Source organism: Arachis ipaensis, chromosome B08, assembly GCF_000816755.2.
Source record: "Arachis ipaensis cultivar K30076 chromosome B08, Araip1.1, whole genome shotgun sequence".
NCBI lineage: Eukaryota > Viridiplantae > Streptophyta > Magnoliopsida > Fabales > Fabaceae > Arachis > Arachis ipaensis.
Window position 1 is genome coordinate 61,162,485 of NC_029792.2, and position 19,193 is coordinate 61,181,677.

General features: G+C 36.0%; 1 long non-coding RNA gene across 1 annotated transcript; it reads left to right on the forward strand.

Annotated features, from left to right (window-relative positions):
• Positions 15,832 to 18,051, forward strand: LOC107612090. The gene is made up of 5 exons (XR_001613594.2): positions 15,832 to 16,419; positions 16,824 to 16,892; positions 16,988 to 17,056; positions 17,150 to 17,269; positions 17,783 to 18,051. It is a non-coding gene; the product is annotated as an uncharacterized LOC107612090 (long non-coding RNA).

Here is a 19,193-nt window from a genome sequence, read left to right on the forward strand (position 1 = left end):
AAATTATTAATATTAAGTTAAAATAATTTTATTTTATTGTATCTCTAATATTACTCTAAATTTTTTTCTCTAAGATAATTACTTTTATTCATTGAATAAAATTGATCCAAAAATGGACATCACACACAATAATAGCAAACTTAGAAAAGTTCCACTAATCAATTAAAACAATTATGCAATTGAAGTAATAAAAGAAATTGGTAAAGTCATCTTCAAGAGGAAAAACGAAAAGGCAATGGGTCGGGCACTCCTCCACGAACTTTCTAGCACTATTAACAATTTTCACAGGCAGCTTTCTCTTACTTTCAAAAATTTGCTCATTTCTAGATTTCTAACTCTGCCATGCTAGGTTAGCTACAAATTTCTTTATTTTCTTTAATTATCTTTTTTTTTTGTCTGATTTTGTAATTTTTTCCACCACTGCCAAGGCTTATCGGTAACTGTTGGAAGATGAATACCCAATAGCCTCCAAGTTTCTGTTGAATCTGGACAGATCCACAAACAATGTGAGGTTGATTCTTCTACTGAGTTACACTGTGAGCAGATAGAGTTAATTTGAAAAATTTGAGTGTGAAGTTTTAATTTGACTAATAATCAATTATGCATTAGCTTCTATAAAAAATTATTTATCTTGGGTTGGCTTTGGAAACTTCATATTCCTGATTATATAGATTTTTTTTGGTACTGAATAGAGAAAAATTCTACTGGAAGATAATAAATTTGAAATATAAATTTATCATTAAGTGAGATTGAATAACTTTCTTTTTTTTTTAGCCAAATAATATAATCTTTTTTTCTATAATTGTTGTGTTAATAATTATTTTTGCTATTGCTTGATTGAAATATTCTTTTATTTTTGTCTAATTCCATTGTCTGTAACATTACACTAAATTAGTTAGCGCTAAATCAAACTAGCACATGGTTGACCTTTTTCACTACAAGAATTTGATAAATTAGCGACAATTTTTTGGGAGAAATATTTTTTATCACTAATCCGTCACTAACTTGCGAAGAATTAGTGATGCATTACCGATAAAAATAATAAGCGGTCACAAAATATCCGAACATGAGAAGAGCCACTGATTAGCGAGAGATTTACGAGTAAGTCTGTTTCTCGCAAATTGACTTTTGTAGCTAAAAAAAGAACGAGAAAAATTTCTTCGCTAATTTGTCACAAATTAATTAGTGAGTGACAATGTTCTAGCAAATCAGTCACTTAGGGATTCAATCAAATAAAAGTAAAGTAGCGAGGGATATTATTATCACTATTCCGTCGCAAGTGTTTGATATATAATTAGCGAGAAATAATTCACACACTATTTCGTCGCTAAATAAATTTTGTGTGAAAAGGGTAATTAGTGAGAAACAATTTTCCTAGCTAATCCGTCACAAAAACTTGAAATACATTTTGCGATGGACAATTTTGTAGCTAATTTGTCACCAAAATTTTTATTTTTAGCGAGCAACTAGTTTCTCGCTAATTTGTCGCATAATATTGTAAAATTCAAAACTAGGGTAGCGACAGAAAATAGTCGTCACTAACTCGTCGCAACAGATAAATCATTTAACTAGGGAAGTGTTCCTTGCTAATTAGTCGCTAAAGTGGAAATACGGATATTGAGCACCTAGGACCTAAGTAGTGAGAAATTTGCGACCGTTTAACAACTGACATACTTCGTTCGCTGATTTCAAGTCACTGATTAGCAGACGAAATACAGTTGTCGCAAGTTTAGTTTAGCGAGCGACTTGGCAACCGCAATCTTGTCACAAAGCAGAAGCTATATCATACCTATTTTGTAGCAAATTACTCGCTAATCTCGTTGAAAATCCGTCAAAGAGTTATAACAACTCCAAAGCCAATCACGAAAAGTTTTACAAGTAACTTGTTGCAATTGAGTCACTAATCAAAAGCTTATTTAGTGAGGAAATAGTGACCGCTTAACAACTAATAGACTTTACTTGTTTATTTCATGTTGTTATTAATTTGTGAGGAAAAACGTTAGTCCTCATGTTGTCATTATTTTAATTAGCGGCACATCCGGCACTATCGTGCCTATTCAACCGCTTTTTTATTGAGTTTAAGAAATTAATTTTATATTTTTATTTTTAAAATTATAAATTTAACATTAATAATTATAAATAAATTATGAAAAAGATAAAATATATTAAATTATTTAACATGTAAAATCTAAAAAATTTTAATTAAAAATAAGATTAAAAAATATAAGGTTGTTATTATGTGTAACTAAATCAATATAAGGACAAAACATCTCAATAAACAAAATGCACATCAATATTACCTGAATGTCCCAAATCAGAAAATACAACGTCAAAGTCCCAAAGCACATTTCTATATAAATCGAATTGATTAAATTCGATTTAATGAAACACGTAGTAAATCGAATCCAATGGATTCGAATGAGGTGAAAAACGTTATTGAATGAAAATCGAATAAAGTAGATTCGAATTAAGTACACAGTTAAAATGCTAATAAATCGAATGGATTGGCTTCGATTTACATGTTTGCTTCGTCTCTCATAATTCGAATCTAATGGATTCGATTTGCATGGACTTTGGTTATAAAGTTTTTGTTTTGAAAAATAATTTATTAAATTAGTTTTTAAAAGATAATTTTTAAATAAATTTTTAGTATTTATTTTTGATAAATTAAACTAAAAATAATTTTCAATAAGCACAACTAATAATAAATACTAAAAGTTTATTTAAAAATTATCTTTTAAAAACTAATTTAATAAATTATTTTTCAAAACAAAAACTTTATAGCCAAAGTCTATGCAAATTGAATCCATTAGATTTGAATTATGGGAGACAAAAAAAACATGTAAATCGAAGTCAATCCATTCGATTCATTAGCATTTTAACCATACACTTTGTTACGGATCCGACCCACGGATCCTACGCCCGGAATGGTCCCCGAACCTGGTTACCCAGGTCTGACCCGCTTCGCGCTTCTAGAAGGCCCGGAACCGGCCCTCTAGAGCTCCTAACCAACTTTCGAATTCAAACGTCTCCCTTATCTTAGCCAAACAAGATAAGATAAGATAACTACCATCACCTATAAATAGAGGACCCAGGTCCCTCCAGGTATTCATTCATTCCTCACACTTTCTACCTCTTAGATCCATTCTGACTTGAGCGTCGGAGTGTCTTTGCAGGTACCACCCCCCATTGCTCCAGGCAAGTGATCCGGCATCTGCCTCAACCCGCAAGTTCTCGATCCATCTCTCAACCCGTACCAGAGACATCTTGTACATTGGCGCCGTCTGTCGGGACTTTGCAACGTTGTGGCGGCATGGCTTATAACCCAGAAGAGCAATCATCAAACTCAGATTTCTTGCGTGTAACTGAGAGCAAAAAGGAATAATGTTTCCTTAACTTGCATCACCTTTGCATGTTTATGCATCCTTTCGCCAACGGCGAAATCCCAAAGGAATAATGTTTCCTTAACTTGCATCACCTTTGCAGGTTTATGCACGCTTTCGCCCTACTCCAACGGCGAAATCCCAAAGGAATAATGTTTCCTTAACTTCCATCACCTTTGCAGTTTTATGCACCCTTTCGCCCTACTCCAACGGCGAAATCCCAAAGATCCCAAAGGAATAATGTTTTCTTAACTTGCATCACCTTTGCAGGGATAACACACCTTCGCCATACTCCAACGACAAAATCCCAAAGGAATAATGTTTCCTTAAATTGCATCACCTTTGCATGTTTATGCACCCTTTCGCCCTACTCCAACGGCGAAATCTCAAAGGAATAATGTTTCCTTAACTTACATCACCTTTGCAGCGATAACACACCTTCGCCCTATTCCAACGGCGAAATCCCAAAGGAACAATGTTACTTGCAATTACCTTCTTAGTGATAACACTCTTTATGCACCCTCGCCCTACTCCAATGGTGAAATTCCAAATCCTCTGAGCCCAAAGTCTCACCTCCCTTTAGTGGGACACATCCACCTCTTGGACCCTCTCATTCACCACTCCCTCATCCGTCTCTCCAAGCGCCATGGCCCCATCTTTTCCCTCTACTTCGGCTCCATGCCCACCGAGGTTGCTTCTTCTTTTGAACTCTTCAAGCTCTTCCTCCAAACCCACGAGGTCACCTCTTTCAACACTAGGTTCCAAACCTCTGTCATCCGCCGCCTCACCTTTGACAACTCTGTCGCCATGATCCCCCTTCGGACCTTACTGAAAATTCATAAGGAAGCTCATCATGAACGACCTCCTTAAATGCTACCACCGTGGCCAAGCTCAGACCTCTCAGGAGCTAATAGATCAAGAAAGTTCTTAAGGTTCTTGCACAGATACGGGGGACAGCCAAATCGTGGCGGCATGACGGAGAACCTCGAGGAGCAATCCTCCACCCGACACCCCAACTCAAACCCACAAAGCCCAACTCCCGAACTCCAAGATAACACTCCTCTCACCCACGAGAGGATAATAAACGTGGCACATCGCCAATCAACCCCAACCCAGCAACAACCAAGAGAAGACAACCGTCCTCCCACTGAAGCCCGGCCACCCGATGGCCTGGGAGAGAAGGCGGTCCAGATAATCCAAGAGTTGTGCCTCAGGGTGCAAAACCTCAAAGGCCGAGTCACACCCAAAGAACGGTACCACCCGGAGCATACAAGCCAAGTGACCTCCAAGACCTAATCTCATCGCGATACCAGGAACACCAGGCCCCCTGAGCAACAACACTGCAAACAGCACGATCACAGCATTTCCCTAGACCCAAAACACCGACGCGGAGAAGACGACCGACGGCAGCATCGGAAGGCCAAACGAGCAGGAAACATGCACGTGATAATGGAAGCCATCCCGTTCACAGAAAAATTCTTGAGAGCCAAACTCCTGAAGGACTTCAACAAGCCCACTGACATGAAATAGGACGGGACCAACGATCCCCGGGAACACCTAACGGCCTTCGAGGCCAGGATGAACCTGGAAGGAGCCGCCGACATGATCCAGTGTAAGGCCTTCTCGATAACCTTAGTCGGCCCTATGATCAAACGGTTCAACGCCCTCCCAAACGGGTCCATAGCCAGCTTCCACGATATCACCAGAAAGTTTATGGCCCAGTTCACTACCAAAATCACTAAAATTAAACACCCCATTAGCTTGCTCGGAATTACCCAAAGACAAAGACGAATCTACGAGAAAATACCTGACGGTCGACGGACTCACGGACTCAGTCGCGAGCCTCTGCTTGACCAATGGACTTATAAATGAGGACTTCTGAAAGTATCTCACCGTGAAGCCAGTCTGGACTATGCACAAGATTCAGAGCGTCGCTAAGGATTACATAAACGATGAGGAGGTGAGCCAAGTCGTAGCGGCCAATAAACGGCAGAACGGCAGTACGTCACCTCGCCAAAACACCCCACCAAGAGAAAACCAAAAGGAACATTCCGAACCGACAAATGCTCAAATTACACACTCTTGTTAGCTCCCATTACTGAGATCTACCACCAAATAGCTGACCGAGGCATCCTTCCGAAGGCCCGACCACTTAAAGAAAGAATGGACGGCAACAAGAATTTATATTGTGACTACCACCGAGGATACGGGCACAGAACACAGCACTGCATCGACTTAAAAGATGCTCTGGAGCAAGCCATACGAGACGGCAAGCTCTCCGAGTTCGCCCAGATCATCAGGGAGTCGAAGCGTACAGAAAGAGACAGATCACCAGAGAGGGAAGGACGCAACCCAAGGACACAAAGACAAGCCCCTCGGGAAAGTCCGGAAACAGACCCGACCATAGTCGTCAACGTCATAACAAGCAAGGATAAGCCGGAAAAGTCAAAATCGGCACTAAAAAAGAACCTCAAGGTCCTGGCAGTCAGAAACCAAACCCCGACAATCATCACCAATAATGCGATAACATTCTCCCCCGAGGACTGCCAATACGGCACCTCGGCGAAAGATGCCCCCTTCGTTATCTTCGCAAAGATAGGAACCGGGCTGGTCAGAAGAATACTACTCGACACATGAGCAGATTCCAACATCCTCTTCAGGGGACCCTTCGACAAACTCGGGCTCCGAAACGAAAACCTACAAACCCACCATAATGGGGTAACCGGGCTCGGGGATAACTTCCTTCAACCGGATGGCACCATCACACTTCCCCTCACCATCGGAGCCGGGAACCAAAGAAAGACCATCCTCTCCGAATTTGTCATCCTCAAGAACTCCACCACCTACAAACATCATCCTCAGGAGAAAGACCATTAACAACCTCTCGGCGGTCATCTTCACCAAATTCTTACTCATGAAGTTCCAAGCCGATGACGGCACTATCGGCACAATACACAGAGACCGAAAAGTCGCGGTAGAGTGTGAGAACACTAGCTCGACCCTCTGCAAGGGATCCCGAGATGCGGCAGGCATCTTCCTCGCCGACCTCGATGCACGCCAAGACCAAAGTCTGCGCAGAACCGTGCGAGGAAATGATAAAGAGGCAGAGTGGGACCTTGCAGACAAGGTCAGGAGCATAGCACACCTACGGGAGCTAGCCCTAAAACAAATAATAAGTCTAAGGTACAATGGCAGCACGGTACGATGAGACTTTGGACCAGGACACCTCGTCTTACGACAAAACGATATTGGTCCACCCACTCCCGGAGAAGGGATGCTCACGCCCAACTGGGAGGGTCCCTACCAAATTAGGACGGTAATTGAAAAAAGAGCCTACATGCTCGAAAGACTAGACGGGACAAAGCTTCCAAGATCCTGAAATTCCACCAACTTACAGTGCTACTATATGTAGAAACATCCTTCCAAAGCAACAAGATTGAGGTCATTTAAGACTATCTCTTTACCCTTTATATTTTGCCTTTTTTACTTGCATTTATTGCTTAAGTCGTTTAATCGTATATTTTCTTACTGGGCACTCTTTCTTACCCACATTGGGAGGTTTTAACGAGGCCCAAACCATAAATGGAATTCATTTTCTCAAAAGCATTGCCCCGTCTGACGGCATAAACCAAACGCGGCTACACGAGAATCGATTACCCCGAGGCTAACAAAACGGATATCCAAATAAGTAAACGGCTACACGGGAATCGATCACCCCAAGGCCAACAAAACGGATATCCAAACAAGCAAACGGCTACACGAGAATCGATTACCCCGAGGCCAACAAAACGGATATCCAAATAAGTGAAAAGGCTACCCGGGAATCGATCACCCAGAAGCCAACAAACGGATATCTGAATAACAAAACAGATATCCAAACGGCTACACGGGAATCGATTACCCACGGATATCCAAATAAGTGAACGGCTACCCGGGAATCGATCACCCCGAAGCCAATAAAACAGATATCCAAATAACAAAACGGATATCCGAATAACAAAACGGATATCCAAATAAGTAAACGGCTACACGGGAATCGATTACCCGAGGCCAACAAAACAGATAACTAAACAATAAAAAGGATATCCAAATAAGTGAACGGCTACCCGGGAATCGATCACCCCGAAGCCAATAAAACAGATATCCAAATAACAGAACGGATATCCGAATAACAAAACGGATATCCAAATAAGCAAACGGCTACACGGGAATCGATTACCCCGAGGCCAACAAAACGGATATCCAAATAATAAAACAGATATCCAAATAAGTGAAAAGGCTACCCGGGAATCGATCACCCAGAAGCCAACAAACGGATATCCGAATAACAAAACGGATATCCAAATGGCTACACGGGAATCGATTACCCCAAGGCCAATAAAACGGATATCCAAATAATAAAACGGATATCCAAATAAGTGAAAAGGCTACCCGGGAATCGATCACCCAGAAGCCAACAAACGGATATCCGAATAACAAAACGGATATCCAAACGGCTACACAGGAATCGATTACCCACGGATATCCAAATAAGTGAACGGCTACCCGGGAATCGATCACCCCGAAGCCAATAAAACAGATATCCAAATAACAGAACGGATATCCAAATAACAAAACGGATATCCAAATAAGTAAACGGCTATACGGGAATCGATCACCCACGGATATCCAAATAAGTGAACGGCTACCCGGGAATCGATCACCCCGAAACTAATAAAACAGATATCCAAATAACAAAACGGATATCCAAATAACAAAAATAGTGACTCGTGAATCGATCACTTGCAAAGCCAACAAAACGGAAATCCAAATAAGCTAAATAAACAAAGTCTTGAAATCGGCCTACCAAGAGGCCTAAAATAAGTTCACAATAACAACCCAAAAAAGGCCACACAAAACAAGCATGAGCTGACAGTCTTCCAACTTGCGAAAAACCAGACTGACCAACATCCTACCAATAAATGCAGGATGATGTCACGCCCTTTTCAGGCCCCTCACAGTCTCCCAAACTACAGAGAATCGGACTCCCCAACAACTTAGCATTGAGACCAAGAAAGCATACTCTCATGCTCCGGGGACAACTGTTCCAGACCCGATCTCCGGGCCCTTCTTCAGAACGGTCATCAAACCCGGCATGTGATGAGACGCCCAAACAACGTGCTCCTCGCCTGACCATGAAACGGCCAGGAACTCCCCAAATCCTCGACCTCGACTGGAAAAACCAAATAAATGATCTCCTTGCCAAACCACAAACGGCGAGGAAAAGGTTCCTCCAGCGATGAGACCGAGCACCCTCACTCTCTCGCTCCGGGGGCAACTGTTACGGATCCGACCCATGGATCCTACGCCCGGAATGGTCCCCGAACCTGGTTACCTGGGTCCGACCCGCTTCGCCCTTCTAGAAGGCCCGGAACCGGCCCTCTAGAGCTCCTAACCAACTTTCGAATTCAAACGTCTCCTTTATCTTAGCCAAACAAGATAAGATAAGATAACTACCATCACCTATAAATAGAGGACCCAGGTCCCTCCAGGTATTCATTCATTCCTCACACCTTCTACCTCTTAGATCCATTCTGACTTGAGCGTCGGAGTGTCTTTGCAGGTACCACCCCCCATTACTCCAGGCAAGTGATCCGGCATCTGCCTCAACCCGCAAGTTCTCGATCCATCTCTCAACCCGTACCAGAGACATCTTGTACACACTTAATTCGAATCTACTTGATTCGATTTTCATTCAATAACGTTTTTCACCTAATTCGAATCCATTGGATTCGATTTACTACGTGTCTCATTAAATCGAATTTAATCAATTTGATTTATATAAAAATGTGCTTTGGGACTTTGACATTACATTTTCTGATTTAGGACATTCAGGTAATATTAATGTGCATTTGGTTTATTGAGGTGTCTTGTCCTCAATATAAACACTTACTAATATTATTTAAAGATTAGTTACCTATAAATTTTATTAAATTTATTTATTTTCTCAATCCTATTTAATTTGAAGCAAATTTAAAAATTTATATGCAAAGAATTTTTTTATTTTCATCCATAATTCTAATAGATAAAAAATGTATTACTTCAATTTTATCTTAAATATCTTTAATTATCTTTAATTTTATTATTTTTTAAAATTATTAATTTATATTTTGATTATATCATCTCATCATATTATACACTATCCTTTTCTATTTTTATTCTTTATACATGTATAATTATTATTATCTCTGAATAATATAACTGTCATTTTAAAAATTGGTCAAAAATATAATTATCAGTTAATTTTTCTTTCTTCTTTTTACCATTACCCTTTTATTTTACACATAACTTATATCCTTATTGTCTTTCTCATTATTCTACTAAGTACATGTAATACTCTTTTTCTATCTTTCTTCCACTTAATGAAAAAAATAATGATAGATATATGTATGGAGAATAAAAATAATAAAATTAAAAATTAAAAATTTCGAAAGAATAATGACTAACGATGATTTAAGATATTAAATATAAAATAAAAAAATATAGCAATTAAAATTATGCGAAAAAAGATTTTTTTAAATTTAAATTTTTACATCTGCTTCAAATTAAATAAGATTGAGAAAATAAATAAATTTATAAACATTTATAAATTTTTATCTTGATTGTTACATATAATAACAATGTAATGATAATGTAATTTGTCACAATTTTTTTACTAATCTAAAGCTATTTTAAATGAGAGAATAATTAAAGAGTCTCCCCCTCCTAATCTGAATGACCACCAATGCTGAACCCCCAACGTCTCTCTCAGGCCATTATCATCTTCGGTCGCTCTGTATCCTCACTCTCTCAAACTCAGTCACCGCGCTTGTTGTCATCTTCTTGCTTCGGTCGTCAAGCCAGTTGGCCAGCTTTCTTCACCATCGCTGTCTTGCACCCAGTCGCACACCTTATTCCCCATCATCGTCACCGCGGAAGAAGCAGCAGGTCCTGGGGTCGCACTCTGTCTCCTCATCCTCTCGTACTCAGAAGTGTTCCTTCCCTATACTTGTCGTTGCCGGCAACAGAGGTAGCAGGTCCCAGTGGGCTGGTCTTCATTCATCTTCTTACTTTGAGCCTCACCTCAAGTTCCTTCGCACAACCCAATTTGGTGAGTTCCAATTAATTTTTCCTTTCTTTCTGTTTTGAAATTATCACTTTACTGATTGAGCTTGAATGCACTTTGATTTTTTTGTCGAAAGATGAATTTGTTGCTGAAAGTTAAATATGTGGGTGAAATTTCTTACTGGAACCTTGAATTTTTTGCTTATCTGAAATGGTCACTTAAATTTGTTAATTGCTGAAAGAATTTGTTACTGATTGAACTTAAAAGCACTTTGATTTTGTTGTTGAAATTTGAATTTGGTGCTGAAAGTTGAATATGTGGCTGAAATTTGTTACTGAAACCATGAATTTTTTGCTTATCTGGAATGATCACTTAAATTTGTTCATTGCTGAAAGAATTTATTATTGATTGAACTTGAATGCACTTTGATTTTGTTGTTCAAAGTTGGATTTATTGCTGAAAGTTGAATATGTGGATGAGAAATTTGTTACTGGAACCTTTAACTTGTTGCTGTTCTGAAATGATCACTTAAATTTGTTCATTGCTCAAAGAATGTTACTGATTGAACTTGAATGCACTTTGATTTTGTTGTTGAAAGATGAATTTGTTGCTGAGAGTTGAATGTGATGAATTTGTTGCTGAGAGTTGAATGTGTGGCTGAAATTTGATGCTGGAACCTTGAATTTTTTGCTTATCTGAAATGGTCACTTAAATTTGTTCATTGCTGAAAGAATTTGTTACTGATTGAACTTGAATGCACTTTGATTTTGTTGTTGAAAGTTGATTTTGTTATTGAAAGTTGAATGTGTGGCTGAAATTTGTTGCTGAAAGTTGAATGTGTGGTTGAAATTTGTTGCTGGAACATTGAATTTTTTGCTTATCTAAAATGATCACTTAAATTTGTTAATTGCTGAAAGAATTTATTACTAATTGAACTTGAATGCACTTTGATATTGTTGTTGAAAGTTGGATTTATTGTTGAAAGTTGAATGTGTGATTGAAATTTGTTACTGGAACCTTTAACTTGTTGCTGTTCTAAAATAATTACTTAAATTTGTTCATTGCTAATAGAATTTGTTAGTGATTGAACTTGAGTTTTTTGCTGTCTTGCTTCATATTGTCATGAATTTTAAGTTCCTCTTTTCTTGCTGTAATGGTAGTTCTGTCAATATCTTGAGTTCTTATTGTACTAAAAGATATAATTAGTTATTAATATTTTTTTATTGAACTCAGTATATCTCCATACTTTTTAACCTCGTGACTTGAAGTTCTTGACATGAGATTAATGATACCCAATTGTTTTTGGTTTTTCTAATGCTTCAAATTGTTTATGATTATTTTCTTCAAGCTTTGTATATTATCTTTTTATGATTTATATCTTTATTTTAAAATTGAATGTATTATGTTTGTTACTTTATAACTTGTGGAAGGGGTTATTTAGTATGATTGTGAATAAAAATATATTAATAAAATTCAGAAAAAAATATACACGAGACTATATCCATTTATATGCATGTTAAACATTGGTATTACAACTAAAATAAAACCTTAGTCCAGATAATCATGGCACCCAATAGAAGTTGGATGTCACGAAGGCAAGATTGCACTGGTCATCTAAGCGAGGAATTTAAGAAAGGTGTTGTGAAATTCATAGATTTTGTAGAAAGAAACCCGACAGTCATTGATAGTTTCGGTCGCATTCTTTGTCCATGCACAAAATGTAAGAACAGACTTAGGGATGAAATATTTTGGGTCGAAAAGCATTTGTGTGATCGTGGGTTTATGGAGGGTTATATAAAATGGATTGCTCATGGTGAGGAAAGATGGGTTGAACAGGACGCAACAAATGTTACCCAAGAACATGAAGAGGAGAATACAAATCCATATGTAGACATGGTTATTGATGCTGCAGGTGATAACTTAAACGTAGTGGAAGGTTTAGAAGTGGATCCAAATCCATCCGCGTCGAAGTTTTATAAGTTGATGAGAAGTGCTGACGAACCTTTGTGGGATGGCTGCACCACCTAGCTAGTTAACTTGAAGTCAGAATTCAACATGAGTGAGAGCTGTTATAATCGAATGGTTGCCATAATCAAGAGCATGCTCCCAGAATCAGAGAAGTTGCCAGAAGATTTCTACCGGTCAAAGACAATGATTCAAGAATTAGGATTAGGATATGAGAAAATTGATATTTGTCCTAATCACTGCATGCTATATTATAAAGAAACAAGTGACAAGACTAGTTATGTAGCCTGCACAATGTGTGGACACCCACGATTTAAGCCAAAGGCAGGGGATACATCTAATAGCAGTAGGGATGTGCCATACTCAATATTGAGATATTTTCCTATTACTGCAAGACTTCAACATTTGTTTATGTCTAAAACTACTGCGCAATATATGAAGTGGCATGTGGATGGAGTATGCCATGATGAATCGGTGATCACACATCCGGCTGATGCTGATGCTTGGAAACAATTTGATGCCACCCATGAACTATTTGCCCAAGAATCTAGAAATGTCAGGCTTGGACTTTGCACTGATGGTTTTAATCCATTTTCTGGCTCGAAGACTCCATACTCATGTTGGCCTGTGTTTGTCACACCTTACAATCTTCCTCTAAGTATGTGCATATGAAGAGAGTACATATTCCTCAGTCTTTTGATCCCTGGACCGAAGTCTCCTGGAAAAAGATTAGATGTTTATCTTAGACCACTGATTGACAAGTTAAAGGTTTTGTGGAACAATGGTGTTACTACTTAAGATGCATGGGAAAAGAAAAATTTTAACATGAAGGCAGCATTATTGTGGACTATAAGTGATTTTCCAGCTTATGGAATGTTGTCTGGTTGGAGCACTCATGGTCGACTTTCTTGTCCGATTTGCATGAAGAACACTAAATCGTTTTGACTACAACATGGCGCTAAACCCTGTTGGTTTGATTGTCATCGACAGTTCTTGCCTGCTGGTCATGCATTTCGTCGTGATCGATACTCTTTTAAAAAGTCAACCGTGGAAAACTCTTTTCCACCGAAACGAATGAGTGGAGTTAAAATCTTAAATGAGTTGAACAAACTCAAGGAAGCTATCTTTGGGGCAAATTCGAGAGGAAAAAAGGGTGACTTTGGTACCATTCATAATTGGGTGAGAAAAAGCATATTTTGGGTGTTGCCTTATTGGTCAACTAATTTGATAAGACACAATTTAGACATTATGCACATTGAAAAAAATATTTTTGACAACATCTTTAACACTGTTATGGACGTAAAGGGCAAGACAAAAGACAACGTGAATGCAAGAGAAAATTTGAAGCTAATATGCAAACGCCCTAACTTGGAGTTGGTATTCGAGAATGAAAAATACAAAAAACTAAAAGCCACATATGTCTTAGATTCTCAACAAAGGAGGATAGTATGTGAGTGGATAAAGCAATTAAAATTTCCTGATTGTTATGCATCAAATATCTCACGATGTGTTAATCTAGCGAATGGGAAGATATATGGAATGAAGAGTCACGACAGTCCTGTTTTCATGAAAAGACTAATTCCGTTGGCATTTCGAGACGTGTTGCCAAAATCTATATGGGGAGTGCTAACAGATCTTAGCTTGTTCTTTAAAGAAATTTGTGCTACTGAAATACGTCCTGATGCTGTGGAGAAGGCAGAGATTTCCATTATTGAAATGGTTTGTAAGCTAGAAAAAATTTTTCCGCCAGCTTTCTTTAATGTGATGGAGCATTTAGTTATCCACATCCCCTATGAAGCTAAGGTTGGAGGACCTGTGCAGTATCGATGGATGTATCCATTTGAAAGGTGTATGCTATACTTAAAAACGAAAAGTTCGAAATAAGGCAAGAGTTGAAGGATCTATTTGCAAAGCATATATTTTGGAAGAAATTTCAAACTTTACTTCTATGTATTTTGAGTCAACAGTACAAACAGGCGGACTCAAGTTCCTAGGAATAATGATGGTGGTTCAAATATGGACGAGAATCACTTGTCTATTTTTAGATACCCATATCTTTTCATCAGGCGAGGTTCAAAAAAATACTTAACTGATGAAGAGCTACATATCATCCACACATACATTCTTGTAAACTGCGAAGAAATAGAACCTTATCTCCAGTAAGTTAGAACTAGTTTATATATATATATACACTAATTTTACAATTAAATTGAATGTTATATTGATTACTTTATTTATTAGACAATTTGAGAATTCACTGAAAGAGTTAGATCCAAATATATCCAATGATGAAATACTAATTGCCCACGATAAGGATTTTAGTAAATGGATAAAGAATCAAGTGAGTGATTTTTGAAATTAAATATTTATAACTTTAAAATTATTTGTATTGCAAGAATGTATAACTTTCAATTGTTATTATATTCATTTGTAGGTAGATACAGGTCACATTGAAAGTAGAATGATTCAACAAATAGCTCATGGTCCTTCCAAGTCTGTCACTTCGTACAATGGCTTAAAAGTTAATGGATATAGATTTCATACTAAGGATCACAATAAAAATAGAACTACTATGAATAGTGGGGTATGTGTTAAAGGAAATATTTATGGAGAAAATGACTTGAACTACTACGGCATTCTTGAGGAGATATTGGAACTGTCATACTTGGACTGTGGAAATACTGTATTTATCTTTCGATGCTGCTAGTTTGACCCAATTAACGGTGTAAAAGTTGACGAGAGATATGGGTTAGTTGACATAAAGTATAAATCAAGACTACAATCAAATGAGCCGTTTGTTTTGGCTAAACAAGCACAAAAGATATATTACACAAAATATCCACATAGTGAGAATAAGTCCAGTTGGGAATGGTGCGCGGCTTGTAAAGTTACAGCCAAGCTCTATATGAATGAAACTTTGCATGATCCAGATGAAGAACCTAATTGGCAGGATGACAGTAATGATTTTTATCAAGAAAGTGTTTCTGAAGTAAGAGCGCAAAGTGTTGTTTTGGAGGATGAAGTTATTTCATTGTTTGATGCAAATGCTCAAATGGAAGAAGTGAACGTAGAAGATATAAATTGTCCAATGGACACTTTGCTCAATGATGAGTTCATCAACGATAATGAAGAGTTTGACGGTAAAGATAGTGAAAGTGCTTGTTCCGAAGATGAGAATGAAGACTATGTGATGTAGATTTACAAGTTTTGTGTCTTTATGTATCTCATATGTTCGATGAAATGCCTCAGCCACCTTACAAAATAAAGGTCAGCTATGAGTAAAACAAATTTTGTTTCTTTGATTTTTTTTACCTATTTTTATGTAACTGGGGTTCTTCAATTGTATAAGTCTACTACTCTACTGCTTCATTTTGAATTGGTTCATGTTCATTTGTACTTCCTTAAAAAAAATTGGATGATTTGATACAACAAAAAGACATTACTCTTATTTATGATAACAGGGATAAGGAAGCCGTAATCCTAATCAAATAAGCAAATAATGACAATAAATATCAATATTAATTCTAAGAGATCACATCTAATATTCCATAATGTTCTAGGGATATTATCTTGATTTCCAACAAGGCATATATACTTGTACTTATCTCAAACTTTCATTCCCCAATTTAAATCCAGCTTACTTAGTGGATCGCTACCACACGCTCACTTTCCACCTTTGTTATTGAAAATTTTATGCTAGAATCCTAACCATGTTATTATAGAGCCAAATTGTGTCCCTAAAAGAAATTTATATTCTTAGGAGGATTTGATCTTCAGATTTCATATTCTCTATGTACATTGTAGCCATAGTGCTAAATTGTGATCTCTTCTAAATACTGCAAATTCAGGTTTGGCAGGTGGATGCTGATGAATTGTCTCTTCTTTTAGTTGCAGAATGACAAGGCTTTACAACGACAGTATACATTTCTTGGAAATGGAAGGGATGACACTCTCTTTTATGCTTGGCTTGGCTGTAAATCTGTAACAGTAAGCAACAGGCATTGTTTTTTTGTTATGTATCATCTAAGCAATTTTTTCTACTGAAATTCACATAAATTTATTAAGTTTTCAAGGTTATATTATTTACAGACAATCTATTTCCTTCTCTTTAAAATAAAAATTATATATTATAGGATAGTCTAATGATGTTTTCTTTGTTTGTTGAAATTGCAGCCCATGACATCTTGTTTGGCATTAAAAATAGAAGTGATTTGGAAGTGAAATTTTATTTTCAGAAGCTGTCTAAATTTTACCTTCAATCTTGTAATTATTATTTTTATTTTTTTTGTAGCCATGAATAAACTCGAACTCATGTATTTGGATAAAGGTTGGTGGTGGAGGTTGTTATTGTGAAGAAACTCTTAATATGTTCTATTATTTTTGGCTTGCAGGAGGATAAAATAGCATTCATCTATCACATGAATATTATGGCTGATTCAGCAAGAACTAATCCAGTTGTGGTTAGTGATATTCTTGCCTGCTCTTTCATAATAAGTTGTTGAATAATTATGTGCAATAAATAAATTAATCTAATTTACATCACATGCCTGTTCAGGCTTAAATTCATGAGAGTAAGGAGCCAATTTAGTTTTTTTCAATACTTCAGAGACTAATCATATTTAAGGTATGTACACATTATAATCTCAGTTTAAGACTATAGCTCGTAATTTTAATAGAAAGCAGCATGTGCTGAATTTTTCATTTTTCTTGTTGTAAGGGGGAAACAGTTTGGAATATAAAAATTTCATAGAAGAAAAAGTTACCACAGATGAAAGCTACATGAAACACAGGTAGCTTTGTTCAGAGTTCAAGGTACAAGTCAAAACCTTTAGTAGAAGTAAGTGCCTTCCTGAACATGTTATGTTTCTGTGAATTTTTGGTCTCGTACATCTTGAAAATTTTATGCTGAGTTTTAGATAGAAGATAGACAAGTGATGAGAGGAAGAGGAAGACCTAAACATATTTTAGATGAGGTGGCCAAAAGAGACCTAATTTATTTAACCATTTGAACAAGTGGGACTAAATTTGGTGTATTACTTGAGTGCGATAGAAATTTCTCACTGCTGTATTGCCATCTACAAAATAAATTTTAGTATATTGCAAATGGATTTCCTGAATGGCATTCAGTTTAACACTTTTTTTTATGATTATTTCATGGTTTATGATCGATGCTTCTGATCCGAGTGTTTATGTAGTGAATGCATTGAATTTAGGGCTAAATTCCTGGTCTATATTTACATTTTAAACTGATCTTGTTAGGTAGACTAGGAACCATTTTAATATTTTCCTTCTTTTTTCTAAATTTTGTTGTTTATATGATGTCTGATGCATTGCACCTTTTTTGTTCTAGATATTGAACTCTCAGGATAAGACAGCTAGTCCTTGGATGGGATAGAATTACTTGTTTTGAAGGATCATGACAGCATATGACATGGATTCTAATGTCGTGTTTAATATCAATTGATTTCTACTTTCTATAATTTCTTATATAGGTAATACTTAGTGATGTATTATTCTTTATATGCGAGTGTAGCTATAGAATTTCAATTTGGATATGTATAAAATGAGCACAATAATTATGTGTTTATTGGATGTACCACATTTATCTAGACCATTAGATTTTATTAGATAAAAATTAAAGGCTAATATAAAAGAAGAGTATTGATGGACTCTAATAAATACAGAATATCCTAGAGTATAATATAATTTTTCATCAAAATATTTTAAAACTATAATTTATTTAAAATATTATATATAATACATGAAAATATTAAATTTTTTATTTTTTCAATNNCATTAAATTAATTTTATGTGAATAATGAAATTCAAATTCTAAGACTAATAAATTTTGAGAGTATGTTTCTTATATAATTTTCTGGAGTATTATTGGCTACAAGCCTACAACAATATTTTCTTTCTTCTATATATTGCCTTTAAAACTACAACCTTTGGCTTAGCTTATTTATCTTTTTTATAATAAGGTAGTAAACTATAAATAATTATACCAAAGGAGCACATGAAGTTCGAATTCAAAATAAGTAATTTACTATCATTCATCAATAATGATATTATATCATAATTTAAAAATATACTATTATATATTATATTGTATTAAATTATAAACTTTTATTTTTTTTTTTTTTTTTACTTAATTTTTTAACTTAATTCGACCACCTGACTAACTCATTAAAAAAAGGTAACATACAATTAACTTAAAGGGACTCTTTTTGCTCTAGAAACATTTTGTAAACTCCTTCTCAAATTGGTTTTTTGTCCAATTTAAAAAAAATATTATACGAATCAAGCTGTTTAACTCGTTGGATTATTTAATTTACACATATTTTGTCATAAAAGAGCTTATTTACTATACTCTAAAAAAAAACTTATTTACTGTATTCATAAAGCATTTTTTAAATATTTTAAAGTTGTCGTCCATTAATTACACATATACCTTTATTATTTTTTATTTTTCAGTGTATCCCTTCACCTCATACGCAGATCAATAATTCAAATTTCAACACTTAGACCGTGTGGTTTCAAAAAAGAAATTAAAAAATGACATTAATTAAAAAAAATATACAAAAGACAAATAGACAAAAATTAATATTCTTATATTTTATTCGCTGATAAATTAGAATAAATTGAAATAAGTAAATATTTATTTTTATTTTTTCATTCAAAAAAATTAGAAAAAAATTATGATGATAAAAAATATAATTATAAAAATTTGATAAACAAATTGTTTATTTAATTTGTTGAAT